Source organism: Podarcis melisellensis, assembly GCF_964234715.1.
Source record: "Podarcis melisellensis genome assembly, chromosome: 1".
Lineage (NCBI taxonomy): Eukaryota > Metazoa > Chordata > Lepidosauria > Squamata > Lacertidae > Podarcis > Podarcis melisellensis.
The window spans coordinates 28300518-28313772 of NC_138528.1; the positions used below are offsets into that span (position 1 = coordinate 28300518).

The window sequence follows — 13255 nt, forward strand, 5'->3', positions numbered from 1 at the left end:
CACATCTCTGACTTTCAGCCTGAATGCACAAAAGACATACACATACAAAGGAATAACAAGAACCCCTGCTGGAAGGAGAAACTCGTGTTCTCTTTAATGCTCTCTCATGGCTTTCAAAGGATGACAGTAAGGAACTCAAAGGTATCAATCACTTTCACTGTGTAAAGCATTAAAGATCATGCTGAATACTTACAAAATGGGTCATTCAAAAAAAAAATTATGAAAAGACACACACACACACCCCAAAGTATGGAGGGAAGATGACATGTTGGATCAGAAAATGGCAGTATAGCACAAGATGCTGGACCTCCTAAGGTTAACAAGTTGTGCTTTTTTCCACTCCCGTACAATGAACCTTAAGTGTGATCTTAGGTGCATTCCAATGGCTGATAACCATGCAGCAGCTGCATAAGTGCTTCTCACTTGTAGTGGAGAAACGCTCACCTTTAGCTCCAAGATCACACAGTCAAATCCTATGTTACCACTTCTCTGCAGCGCGGGTGGGGATTAGAATAGGGGTAAGACAGAGGGATGAGCATTCCATGGAAGGACTACTAAGTGTCAGCATTGCCCCTGAGCCAGTGCCACCAACTGGACTCACACACTTCAGCCCCCACTGGGCTAGGCGAGCTGGGTAGCACTTCCAGAGACCACCTTCTGCACAGGAACTGGTCAAAGTGCTGTGGACTCACAGCTTAGAGTTGTGAGCACCAGATTCACTCCAACAAGAAGACAGTTGTCGCACAGCAGAGTATAGCAGAGTATAGCACAGCATAAACGACTCGGAGAGCAGCTCTGTAGAATATCTTCTTTATTCTATCTACAACTATAATATACAACTATGTACAGAGCTAAATGAGGTCTAAACGAAAAATGCTGAACTGCACTGAGTGTCTGCAGCTGCTATTAGCAGCAACCTTATCTATACACACAATCTCTCTCTAACACTCAGTCCCCCTTCCCCCCCCCGACACTTTCATGTGAGGCTGGAGCGGAATAAGTAGAGAGCAGAAACCGCCCCTCCTCTTTGAAGAATCAGCAGAGAACATCAGCAGATTCTTAGATATGGGAGGGGTGAAATCTCCTCAATAAGGTGTAGCAATATTGGGGAGTAGCAGAAACAGCGCACCAGAGCATGAAACTCCACTGCAGTTGCCACCACAGCAGAGAATGAAAAAGTTCTACTCTGGCATTTCATTTTGCAGGTCCCCCAGTGATTGTGATAAGTGAAGATTCCAATACTGGATGGAAAAGAACAGTGTTTTACAGCTCTGAGGGCCAGATTCTAGTGACGTTTCTAATGCATTTACCTGGCTCATAATGCTAATCTCTCCGGTTCACAGTGCTTTCATACATTACAAATAAGGTGTCCTCTCCCAACTCCCACAAATGCTCGGAATGTAAACCAAGCTTCTAAATATGCTCAGGGAACGCAGGCAGGGAACCCAAAGACATGACTTAGTCAAGGGTTTCTGAGTATTCCCTACAGTTGTCATCAGGTGCCCTGGAAAGTATATGGCCCAGAACTCCTTGCTTCTAGGCTGCTATTATGGAAACACTGTTGAGCATACTCATGTGGTATCAGTTTCCAGGGTGTCTGACATCCCTACTGAGTTCCTAGGCACATATTTGTCCAGGGCCCCTAGGAGTCTCAGGGGTGCTGCCATTTCAGATGGCATGGAGGCATCACATAGAGGTTTTTGCCACCAACTAAGTTGTGTGTGTGTGTGTTGGGGATGTACAGTCACAATCACAGTTGTGAGGAGTTTGCCCATCACTCCCAAATGTTCTGTCATGAGTTGTACTCATGCTGATGTGTTTTAAATGGTATTTTCTTGGAATATTTATTTTTCTTACATCTTTAAACAATTTCCACCCAGTCCTTCATCACCAGGCAGTATCAGGGTGGGTTACGCAATAAAATTAGCCAATAAAATGCCAATAATAGCATTAAAACCTTTAAGAAAACCTAATATGCTTATTCACAGTATAAAAATAGGTTACCCCACCACATAATACCAGTTTTGAAGAGCTTGCATTGGGTGCCCAACTGCTAGAGATCTGAGTGCCTATGAACAAAGCTGTCAGTAACTTAGAGCCAGGTTTTTGAAGGAATTCCTCTCCCTAGTCTGCTTATGCCTGAATTTTAAGGTCTGCCAGGGAGGTCCTCTTTGTTATTCCTTCCCCAGGTGAAGTCCACAAATCCTTGACTTGAGAAACGGCCCTCCTTCTGGTGGCAGCTGGGTGCAGGATACCCTATCTCCTGAGGTAAAGTTGACATTGTTGAAATTGTTTGGTTTGGCTTATTACTCATCAGGCCAAAGAACTGAGAGTGGGCCTACTCAGTCATTTATGGCCCTTTCCTGAAGAACACTGAACTGCTAGTGATAGTTGCTGGTGTGGAAACTTTCATTGTCATTGTGCCATGTGGTTATCTGCTCATAAATACTGCAGTGGGTATATACAACTGCCTCTGAGCATCACATGAGGTCAGGGACAAGACACACTCCTTGAGGGGAGTGTGATCCTGGCTACAATAGTTAAGTAGGGCCAGCCAAAATATGCTCTGGAATTGACTTAGGGGCAAAAAGTGTACGAGATGGGGATGGCTTTTTCTGAATATATACAGAGAGAGAGAGAGAGAGAGAGAGAGAGAGAGAGAGAGAGAGAGAGAGAGAGAGAGAGAGGTACCTTGGGTTATATATGCTTCAGGTTACAGACTTGGCTAACCGAGAAATAGTACCTTAGGTTAAGAACTTTGCTTCAGGATGAGAACAGAAATCGTGCTCTGGCGGCACGGCAGCAGGAGGCCCCATTAGCTAAAGTGGTACTTCAGCTTAAGAACAGTTTCAGGTTAAGAATGGACCTCCAGAACGAATTAAGTTCTTAACCCGAGGTATCACTCTGTGTGTGTGTGTGTGTGTGTGTGTGTGTGTGTGTGTGTGTGTGCATAAATATGGAGCAGGTGAATTGTGTGAAAGTCGGGTGCCAGGAAAATGGGCTATAGAGGAAGAGTGAGCAAATGGAAGCAGAATGCGGTAAGTTCATGAATTCATATTCTGGGTGTAAAATAACATGGCACAGAGATTGGTTGCAAGTGATCTGGTTCTCAGAATGGGTTGCTGACCCAGATGGCTATGTTTTATCTCCACTGCCGGTGACAGTGTGCTTCCGACTGCCATTTGCTGGAAACTGCAGAAGCGGGGGAGTAGTGCTGTTGAACTCTGGTCCTGTTTGTGGGCTTCCCACAGGCATCTGGTGGGCCACTGTGAGAACAGAATGCTTGACTAGATGGGCCATTGGCCTGATCCAGAAGGATCTTCTTATGTTCTTATGAGCCAGAAAGGCTCTGGGTCTCAAAAGGGAGGAGAAAGATCCAGAACCCAGGCCATCTTTGTCTACAGCTAACAGGTCAAAAAGCCAGTTGAGGTTTACTGAGCTTTTCCCACCTGCCTCCTAGATCATGGGTAGGCAAACTAAGGCCCGGGGGCCAGATCCGGCCCAATCGCCTTCTCAATCCGGCCCGCAGATGGTCCGGGAATCAGTGTGTTTTTACATGAGTGGAATGTGTCCTTTTATTTAAAATGAATCTCTGGGTTATTTGTGGGGCATAGGAATTCATTCATTATTTTTTTCCAAAATATAGTCCGGCCCCCCACAAGGCCTGAGGGACAGTGGACCGGCCCCCTGCTGAAAAAGTTTGCTGACCCCTGTCCTAGATGATCAAAGGATCAAAAATTTAAACTAGAGGCAGGAAGATGGATTAGCGGAAGTTAGTGAAGCCTCTCACCCTAGGTATGAAAATGTAGCACTCACTAGAAAACTGAGATGATGTTGTGCACCACAATTCACAACCAGGGGCTGTTTTTCTAACCCACATGCATAGACCCTGGATGTGACAACTACAGGTAACTGTAGTTGAGGAGCTCTTAAGAGTCTCCAAAAGGAAGGATTTCTTGCTCCCTGCCACCCCACACTACAGTGGTACCTCGGGTTAAGTACTTAATTCGTTCTGGAGGTCCGTTCTTAACCTGAAACTGTTCTTAACCTGAAGCACCACTTTAGCTAATGGGGCCTCCTGCTGCTGCTGCACTGCCGGAGCACGAATTCTGTTATCATCCTGAAGCAAAGTTCTTAACCCGAGGTACTATTTCTCAGTTAGTGGAGTCTGTAACCTGAAGCGTATGTAACCCGAGGTACCACTGTACTCTCTCCTACCATGGGAAACATGAAGGGATTACAGATTGTGAATTAGTTCTTTGGTAGACTGCTACTGAGAGAACAACGAAATTGGCTGTGTGTATGTCTCTGTGTTAATAATAGGCAGAATATTATTCTATTAAATAACTTCCATCTTCCATACACTGCCTGCCTCAACATCAAAGCTGGCATGATGAATGTATATATTTATACCTTAACAACTGGCTGGAGACTTGAAATGGGTTTTGTGTCCCCAGCAGTCACCCCACTCCCCACACCGCCTCCTCCTCCTCCTCCTCCTCTCTTGTTTAAACTCAACCTATAAAGCTTTTCCAAAGAGCAATTTTGATTGCTGTAGCCTCTGAAGGATTTCTCTCCCTCTATTCCCTTATCCTCGAGGGGAGGAAAGGGCACAGAAGAAAAGTGGCCTTTTGAGTCCTTTATGTTTTAACTTTTTTAAAAATAAATTTAATAAAAAGGCCCAGGATTGCTGCAAAATGAAAAGAGTAGTAATGAAACACACACAGTCTTGCTGAGGGTAATATAACTGCCACTTTCCAGGAAGAGGAAATTCCTAACTGGATACCATAAGATCTGACTTACATGTTGCATCTTCTTCTTCTCTCTCTCTTAAGTCTCCCCAGTGCATAAAAATTAGATGCTACAAATACATTATTTGAATGGCAGTACGTGCAACATGCTCCATGAAATGACCCATATCTCACAAAGTCCTTTTCTCTCCAGGCTAATTGCACACATTAGCATTCAGAAAATACGTTTGTTCCTATTTTTAGACAAGAGGCGTGGTGAACAAGAGTGCATCTGGACAATATACAACGAAGTATAAATTTGATCCAGAGCTCACTGGGCCTTAGCTGCAGAACCTGTTTCCACACCAGCACTCAACCCTGGAGTGTGAAAAGTAGCAATGGAAAAAATAATGCCTTTGAACAGGCACAGAGTGCACACATCTACTAGGAAGGGAGGAAGGCATCACTCTGTTTTTTGTCTGTCTCAGCTTTACATGCATTTAATCAGAAGTCCAGTCTGTCTCCTTTAAAAAAAATTGCACAAACCCAAACACATTTAAATTATTTATATTTTCTCTAAAATGTGCATTTTTGAATGCATCCTCTTTTCCTAAAGCATATACTTTGGGACACATTTTCCTTAAAGTACACATTTTCCTATTAATTTCTCTTAAATAAGATATATTTATGTCTTTTCCCTAAGATGTGAATTTTTGTACACATTTATGAGATGAGAACTGCACTGCAAAGTTAAGAGAAGTGTGCATTCTGAAGGATTAACTGCATTCCTTTTGACCAGAGATGCAAAGGATTCGACCTGGGGCTTTGGCAGGCATCACACATGCTCTGCAACTGAGCCACAGTCCTTCACCCATCCCAGTGCAACCATTTTCACACCCAGCTCCTATGCATTTGGCATTAGGTGAATATTAGGTATTCCAGGACAGAAGACACCATTTCCAAGCAGAGTTGAAAGGGCTGTAACTCAATGGTAGATACAGAAAGCCCCAAGTTCAGTCTCCAGGCAGGACTGGGGAGAGATCTCTGCCTGATATCCTGGGGAGCTGCCACCAGTCGATCATTATAGAAAATACTGAGCTATAAGGACTAATGGTCTGAATCGGCATAAGGCAGCTTACTAAATTCTCAATGTAATTGAACTGGCATTTGCTTTCACTGCATATATTTTAATTTTATTTGGCCTCCATGAGTTTCCCAACAAACTGTATCAAAATGGCAGAAAACAGAGAAAACGAGAGGATCTAACTACTCAGTACAGTGGTACCTCGGGTTACATACGCTTCAGGTTACAGACTCCACTAACCGAGAAATATTACCTCGGGTTAAGAATTTTGCTTCAGGATGAGAACAGAAATCATGCTCCGGCAGTAGCAGGAGGCCCCATTAGCTAAAGTGGTGCTTCAGGTTAAGAACGGACCTCCGGAATGAATTAAGTACATAACCCGAGGCACCACTGTACTATGGATGTATCTATTTCCCATAGGTTTTAAAGAGAACCACCATTGTAAAAATCATCATAAGGGGCAGAAAGCAAAGCATTTATTTTATGATTTTTATACACAACTTCAACTGGATTTAAGTTCTAAAGAAGGGAATACAAACAGCAAATGGACACTGATTTAGGTTTTCTTAATACAGAGAGCGCAACTTTGTGTATCTCTCATGTGCACCAAAATCCAATATATTGTGAGGGCAGGAAGAGCGCTGCACCCTGTGAGAGATAGCAAGAATCAAACTTGAATAAATCTTCTGGAAAAACTGCTCTCTCTACTTGTCCCTTCAAGGCATTGCAAGCATTTCTATCAGAGCTAGCCACTGGGCACTAAAAAAAAATCAAGATGATGAGATTGGCCCCGCTTGACTAGATCCTCCTCAGTGCCAGGAATTCCCTATAAATAGTAAAGTGTGCCAGGAAATGTATTCTGAGTCTATATGGAAAGTTCAAGTATACCGGGCACAGAAGTTCGCCACACCTGAATGTTTCCTCCTAGAGGTCATGATCCAATATAGAAGTGCACAGTTAATAACCCTTTATGCAATGTATAAGTTTTCATGATTCTTCACTAGCACTAGTTAGTCAACAAGTACTTCCATTGTTTCAAATACCTTTTGTCCATCTAGCTGCTACTTCTTCTCCACCCCATCCATGGTCTCAATTTCCCAAGCTGCCTTTCAACCCAACTGGTTGGTTGACCATTGTGATTTTGTTTATATATTTCTGTGACATCACTGTGTCAGATGTGGCATTGTGATGTCATTGAGAAAACCACACAGGCAGCCACATTCAAGCCAGAGGAATCTACTGTCTTGGCAAATAAGGCCAATGGGTGCAGAGACAATACATTTGCACTGAAAACCAGGCATGATAAAAAAAGGGTGGTGTTTTCTGAATCCATGAATATGAACACATACAAAAGTAATTTTGTCTCAACCAAATCAGTGTTTATCTAATATTGGAGATGGGGAAACAAGGCATCTTTCAACATACCCTACATCTTTCAAGGGGGTGTCCCTCTTTGCAGCTTAGTGTACAATACAGCATGCTAACCTTTATATCTACTTTGCAAGTGCAAATGTTGGCTCACTTGGAGCAAGTAATGGAAAAAGGAAGACAGCTCAGTAAGATCTCATGGTTGCTTTTGGCCATTAATTAGAAGGGACAATAACTGGAAGAAAGCTAAAATAGCCTGCCACTCCCCTTTGACGTCTAGGATGCTGCTAAAGGGGCAACAAACTCCCATTGTTTCCATTCAGCTTAACAACATGAAATTTGCTAGTAACCACAAAACATCCATTAAACTAGGGGTAGCCCCTCCAGAAGTTGTTGGGCTACAACAGCCACTATCCCTATTTTGGAAATGCAACAGCAGAGATTGTTCAGTGTATAACTCCAGGATTAATGCTGTTCTCAGGGTTAGACAGCTATGTGTGTGTGGGGGGGGGATCACTTAGCAACTAGGCAGAGTGAGATAGCATGTGTTCTGATTGGCTGTGTCGTTCTGATGGAGATTCTTCACTCTGTATGTTTGGTTGAATGTTCCCATTAGGCACAAAGCCTGAAGTCAGAATGACAAAACCTGTTTCCTCCCCCTCAAATTATGCCGTTTTTGTTCAGTTTTCCTGTTTAAAGCTTCATCAGGATTTCTTTTCCCCTTCGGACTCATATCTGCATTATTAAAGTGAATTGGCTAACACCCTGTGCTTTTTGGGAATTGTATTCCAATAACATCTTCATAACACCATGGAGGCTATGTCCTGTACTAAAGTATCCCATGTAATAGAACTACCTATTATACTGTACACTACAGGAATCTACACAGGCCTTAAAGAAAACCTCCATCACTACAGTCTCCAGTTAGCATTCAAATGGATTTAAGTTCTGAAAGGTCAGTCATGTGAAGTGGTAATGCAAGAAAGGATGGCATAGCCAATCCTTCTCCAACTTGCATATCAGGAGAAAGGAAAAGAGGTGTCTGCTATACAAAGCAGCAAATAGGCCAGGGTAGGAAATATTCCCTAATTCCACTGTGGGCAACCTTCTGGGGGATGTCATGGATCAGCATGGCCAGTAGCAAAGGCAAGCAGAGCAACCTACTTGCTTTTGTCAAGTAGGCCATACACAAGTCATAAGCCCCACACATCTCCCCAGCCTCCAATCAGGCAAGCAAGAGGCATCATCACAATTCAGCGACACATTCCAGCCAAAAGTACTCAAGCAGCTGCAGAGCAGGGCCACCGATGGGTGTAGCCTGGCATGGCCTACTGAGATTCCTGAGGGCCAGAGAGGCCTGGAAAGCCTGGGCCCGAGGTTCCCAACCTCGGCTTAAGATTTCCAGAGGCAATTTATCAAGCAACGGTGAAAACTACTTCCACTAGCAGAATTGTACAACCCCCCACAAGCAAAACACAAAGGTGCTGCCATCCAATGACAAATATTGGATAGTCTCTGCAGGCCACCCAAAATGACTGCCCCCATAGCTCACAGTTTATCCTCCTTTGTTGTACTCATGCAGTGGAGGAGAGAGCTGTCGGAGGTTCCATACGACCGAGCTGAAATAGCTCTCCTCCACTTCGTACTTCAGAATCCATCGGGCTCTCCTCCTCCGACGGTGATTAACGACCTAAGCCTTTAATGAGGCTTCAGGCACGCTCCCATTACGAAGAGTATCCAAGCAGCAGAAGGAGCCAAGAAATGTGTGCTACATTGCTACGTTTATTTCTAACTATGCAGGACAGAAAAGAAAAGTATCTGCTCTCTGTGAGAGTCAGTGAACAACTGAACAAAGAAACAGGAAACCAATAACATCAACATCCGTCTCCCATCTCCCATGAGACTTCCAACAGTCTGGCATGTAAACAGAGTCTTGTGACTCTGTAACCTGTGAGGGAATATGGCGTCCGGCATGTTTCTGCTGCGCCACTGGACGTCCGTGCCGATAGAAAACTTGAGCTCTTATTAGCTCTCTTAGCATAGTCCTAGCAGAGTTCAGCAGCAGGAGACACTGTTGCCGTGTGTGGGTAATAAATCAGACTGAATGCAGGCTTCTTGCTTATCTCCAACAGTCTTTAATGCGTAGAAAAACATCGTAAATCAGCCCGGCGAAAGAGCAGGCATCCTTCGCCTCTCAGTCAAAACCGAAAGAGAACTCACACACAGAGAAAGATTCCCGTATGTGAACATAACCACGCCTCAGAATGTGAGACGGCACACAGAACTGTTTAACCCTGTAAGTTCTGATTCTCCTCACAAAAACTGCACAGTGCCATAACAGAAATCTAACAAGAGCTTGGTTGGTGGGTGTGGTTTTGCTATACAGTGGTACCTCTGGTTATGAATGGGATGCTTTCCGGAGGCCCAGCCACAACCCAAAAACTTCATAACTGGAGGCGCCCTTCTGCGCACGCATGGAAACCCGGAAATATAAATTTCCGGGGTTGCCATATTGGCAACCCCAAGGATTATGTTGCCCAAAGGACAACCCGAGAGTCCACTATATTGCCTGGGGTGCCATCTTGAATAAAATATTGGGGGGTCCAGGTAAGCCCACCCTGCAAAATTGATCACATAATGCACTGCACGCACACCATTTGAATGGCAATGCCCATCAACTTTGGGAGTGCCCGCCCCCTCAAATATTTTTTTGGGGGGGTGAAGTCTCCTCGGCCCCTAGGAGTTGTCTCCTATGCTATACAGGAAATTCCACACACGCCCTTTTCATTTTGTTTAAACAAATAAATCTGTCCACTCCTATGCTGGTGGGAAACATGGGCATGCATCCCCCCCCAAAGGAAACTGTTTTTAAATAAAGTACTCAAATACTAGCATGTCATCGTCTGACCCACAACAGGCCAAGATCCTCGCCCCAATTCATCGCAGTAGAGCCAATGAGGTGAATAAACGAAGGGAGCAAATGACAGAGGAAGGAAAGCTGCTGGTGCCACTCTGAAAATCTTTGCTTAGACATAGTAGCAGTTACTCTTGAGGAACCTGTTTACATTCACTGAGCAGGTGCACAAGCTTTTCAGCAGCTCACTTTCTCACTTGGGCAGGATTAGAAAGCGTGTGATCTCCCAAACCAATGTTACTAAGACACAGCAATCACGTCTTAGTTTTTACAGCCCTAATCAAGAAGGGAGGCTGGTGGCCCTTGGTAGGCCATGTTTGGCTCAGCGAGCCACAGGTTGTGCAAGCCTGGTCAGTGTGGATGTTACTGTGGTAAACTCCCTTGAGGATGCTGAAATTGGAAAGTCAAATGCATAAATGAGGGCGGAAGAAAAGTGCACAATGGACAACAAGTATGTGAGTAGAAGTGGTTGTGTCCTGCTTGTTTCATCTTGTGTCAGTCTCCCTTTTAAGTCTAAAGTAACTCTCATTTAGGGCTCCATACCATATCTCATGGTGCTGAACATGGTAAACTAAGAACTACATAACATTTGCTTTAATTAATGAATTAGAACTATCTAATTAATGAATTAGAACAATCAGAACTATTGATAACTTAACTCTAATTTGCTTGCTTTTGTTTCTGCTCCAGAGTAGGTGATCTGAGGATTGCAGTATACAGTGTGCCATGAAAACTTCTTTGGGGAAAACATAAAGGTAAAGGGATCCCTGACCATTAGGTCCAGTCACAGACGACTTTGGGGTTGCGGCGCTCATCTCACTTTACTGGACAAGGGAGCCGGTTTACAGCTTCCGGGTCATGTGGCCAGCATGATTAAGCTGCTTCTGGTGAACCAGAGCAGCGCACGGAAACACCGTTTACCTTTCCGCCGGAGTGGTACCTATTTATCTACTTGCACTTTGACATGCTTTCGAACTGCTAGGTTGGCAGGAGCAGGGACCGAGCAATGGGAGCTCACCCTGTCGTGGGGATTTAAACTGCTGACCTTCTGATCGGCAAGTCCTAGGCTCTGTGGTTTAAACCACAGCGCCACCCACCACTTAATTTAATTGCAGTGTCAGGGGATACAATGCAGGTGCCTTATGTCAAACTGACAGTATACAAGCCATGACTAAGAGACCAGCTCTTTTATATAAGTGTTCCCTGGAGCAAAGGGTCTATGGGAATCTCCTGTCTATAGAAAATTTCAACAGAATTGCTCGTAACTACTTGCGGATGCTATGTGGTAATGTTTATTACACTAACTTTAATGTCTGTAAACCTTTTGCTTATAAGAGTATTATCAGCAATGTAAAGATGGTATATTTGCTACTTTCATAACATGCTGACATCCCTTGATCAAGTAGGAAAAGTCAAACTTGCATTTTTTACCAAGACAATCATAAATACCCCCATCCAGTACTTTGCGCTTTCTATGAGCTATATTTAAAGAAAGGAGAAATGTCAACTTAAAACTGTTGTGCCCATTTGTGAAAGTGGACCCTGTGTACAAAAGGACACTGGAAGTCCATTTTAGATGCCCTACTGCTGCGAAAACATCTCCTTTACTGTACAAGAGCTTAAATTTAAGTAGCTACTTTGCTTCCCTGTTGATCTGGAAGTAGCAATCTTTTCCTCCCTTGATTATGCTTCCCCCCGCCTTTTTTTTACAGAACCAACTTCTCTTAGAAAACCTGAAATGAATTCTACACTGCTTACCTGGGCAGACACCCCAGAAAGAGAAGAATATTCTGCTTACAGTGCCAAGTTAACATATATATAAGTGCAGATCCTTGCATCATTATTGTAGTTGTTTATGTTAGTGACTTCCCTTTAAAACAATCCAGAACTTCACAATAAACTCCCAGTGAGGCAGCCATGTTAGTCTGCTGCTGAATAACCAGCAAAGAGTGTTGTGGCATCTTAAAGGCTAGCAAATTTATGATGGCATTAGCTTTCATGTGCTTTGTGGCGCAATAAATATGTTAGTCTTCAAGGTGCAAAAAACAAAACAAAACAAAACCCCCACACAAAAACCCTTTTGTTGTTTTAGTGAAAAACTGGCATCACAAAGGAAATCAGTCAGCAAACAACTGTTATGATCATCATCAATGGAATTACCATCCCCAAAAGAAAACATTCAGCATGGAACTCACTTTAACTTGTACAAAATATATCCAGAATATGCACCAAAGAGTTCAGAAGGACCCACAGGCCAGATTCAACTCCTTCCAACACATATTAATCACAAGAGCAGCATTACCTGTTCTTTCCAGTGCACCAGGCAGGCTGACTAACCGCCCTGTGTGGGAGAGCCATCTTACCTGATTCAGGAGCATCTTTCCACTGCAAAATGATGGCTGCATTTCATGCTGCTTAGGTTCCTGATATAAAATGAGCACCGGTGGAACAGATTAGAATCCTACTGCATTGCTTGCCTACTGCAGGGTCCAAAATCAAGAGACAGCTTTGGAATTAGAGATCCATAAGCAGCAAAGAAATAACTTACCTTTCAACCTATTAGTAGGAAACCTGTTTTAACAAAAACCATTGGCAGAAGGATACCCAACATATATCCAAAAGTGACTATGCTTTTCTTTCTCTTTTTGTTAACCAGGGTGGATGTGTTTTAGCTGAGTGATATGCCCCCCCCCCAACATTTGAATTCACACCAGCAGCTTTGGCACTGCCAGAAACATTGCTGCTTTCAATTTTAAAATGAAAACACTGGTGCTATGCAACACAAGAGCGAAATTAATTCAGAGCCGCACAGACTGTATTGCATAGCTGAAGGAATGTTCTAACCACCTGTTTATGAGCAAAACTCAGTCATAAAACCAGCTGTGAGCAACAAACAGCAATGACAAACAACAATTTCTCAATCCTTTTGAAATGCATAATGGCATCTAAATCACACAGCATCACAGGAGTACTCTGCAAGGATGAGACGATTGTAATTGACATAGCTACCCATATGCCCTTCTCCACTATGTGGTGTGTTGTTGAGCTATAAAACTGGTTGTGTTTAAGAGAAACAGAGCTTTTAAATCCCAAGGTGAGAGTGGAGACGACCACAGATAGATTTCTTACCCTTACGGCGCCTAGATTGCCTCTCCGGAG

At 43.6% G+C, this 13255-nt stretch overlaps 1 protein-coding gene and 2 long non-coding RNA genes across 29 annotated transcripts in view; 1 reads left to right on the top strand and 2 right to left on the bottom strand.

Annotated features, from left to right (window-relative positions):
• LOC309373213 overlaps positions 1–7630 on the bottom strand; it is a 55260-nt gene extending 47630 nt beyond the window's left edge. For both annotated transcript variants that reach the window (XR_014169848.1, XR_014169849.1), the window contains exon 1: positions 6858–7630. This is a non-coding gene — a long non-coding RNA (uncharacterized lncRNA). The remainder of the gene's footprint in view (positions 1–6857) is intronic.
• The window catches only part of NRXN3 (neurexin 3), a 1185406-nt gene that overhangs the window by 717860 nt on the left and 454291 nt on the right, over positions 1–13255 (bottom strand). The gene's annotated exons all lie outside the window — the stretch shown is intronic.
• Positions 9499–12010, top strand: LOC309372897. 3 transcript variants are annotated; one of them, XR_014169723.1, is made up of 3 exons: positions 9499–9545; positions 10787–10851; positions 11809–12010. It is a non-coding gene; the product is annotated as an uncharacterized lncRNA (long non-coding RNA). The 3 variants fall into 3 exon arrangements; XR_014169724.1 differs by lacking the exon at positions 9499–9545 and adding an exon at positions 9729–9789; XR_014169725.1 differs by lacking the exon at positions 9499–9545 and adding an exon at positions 9895–10260.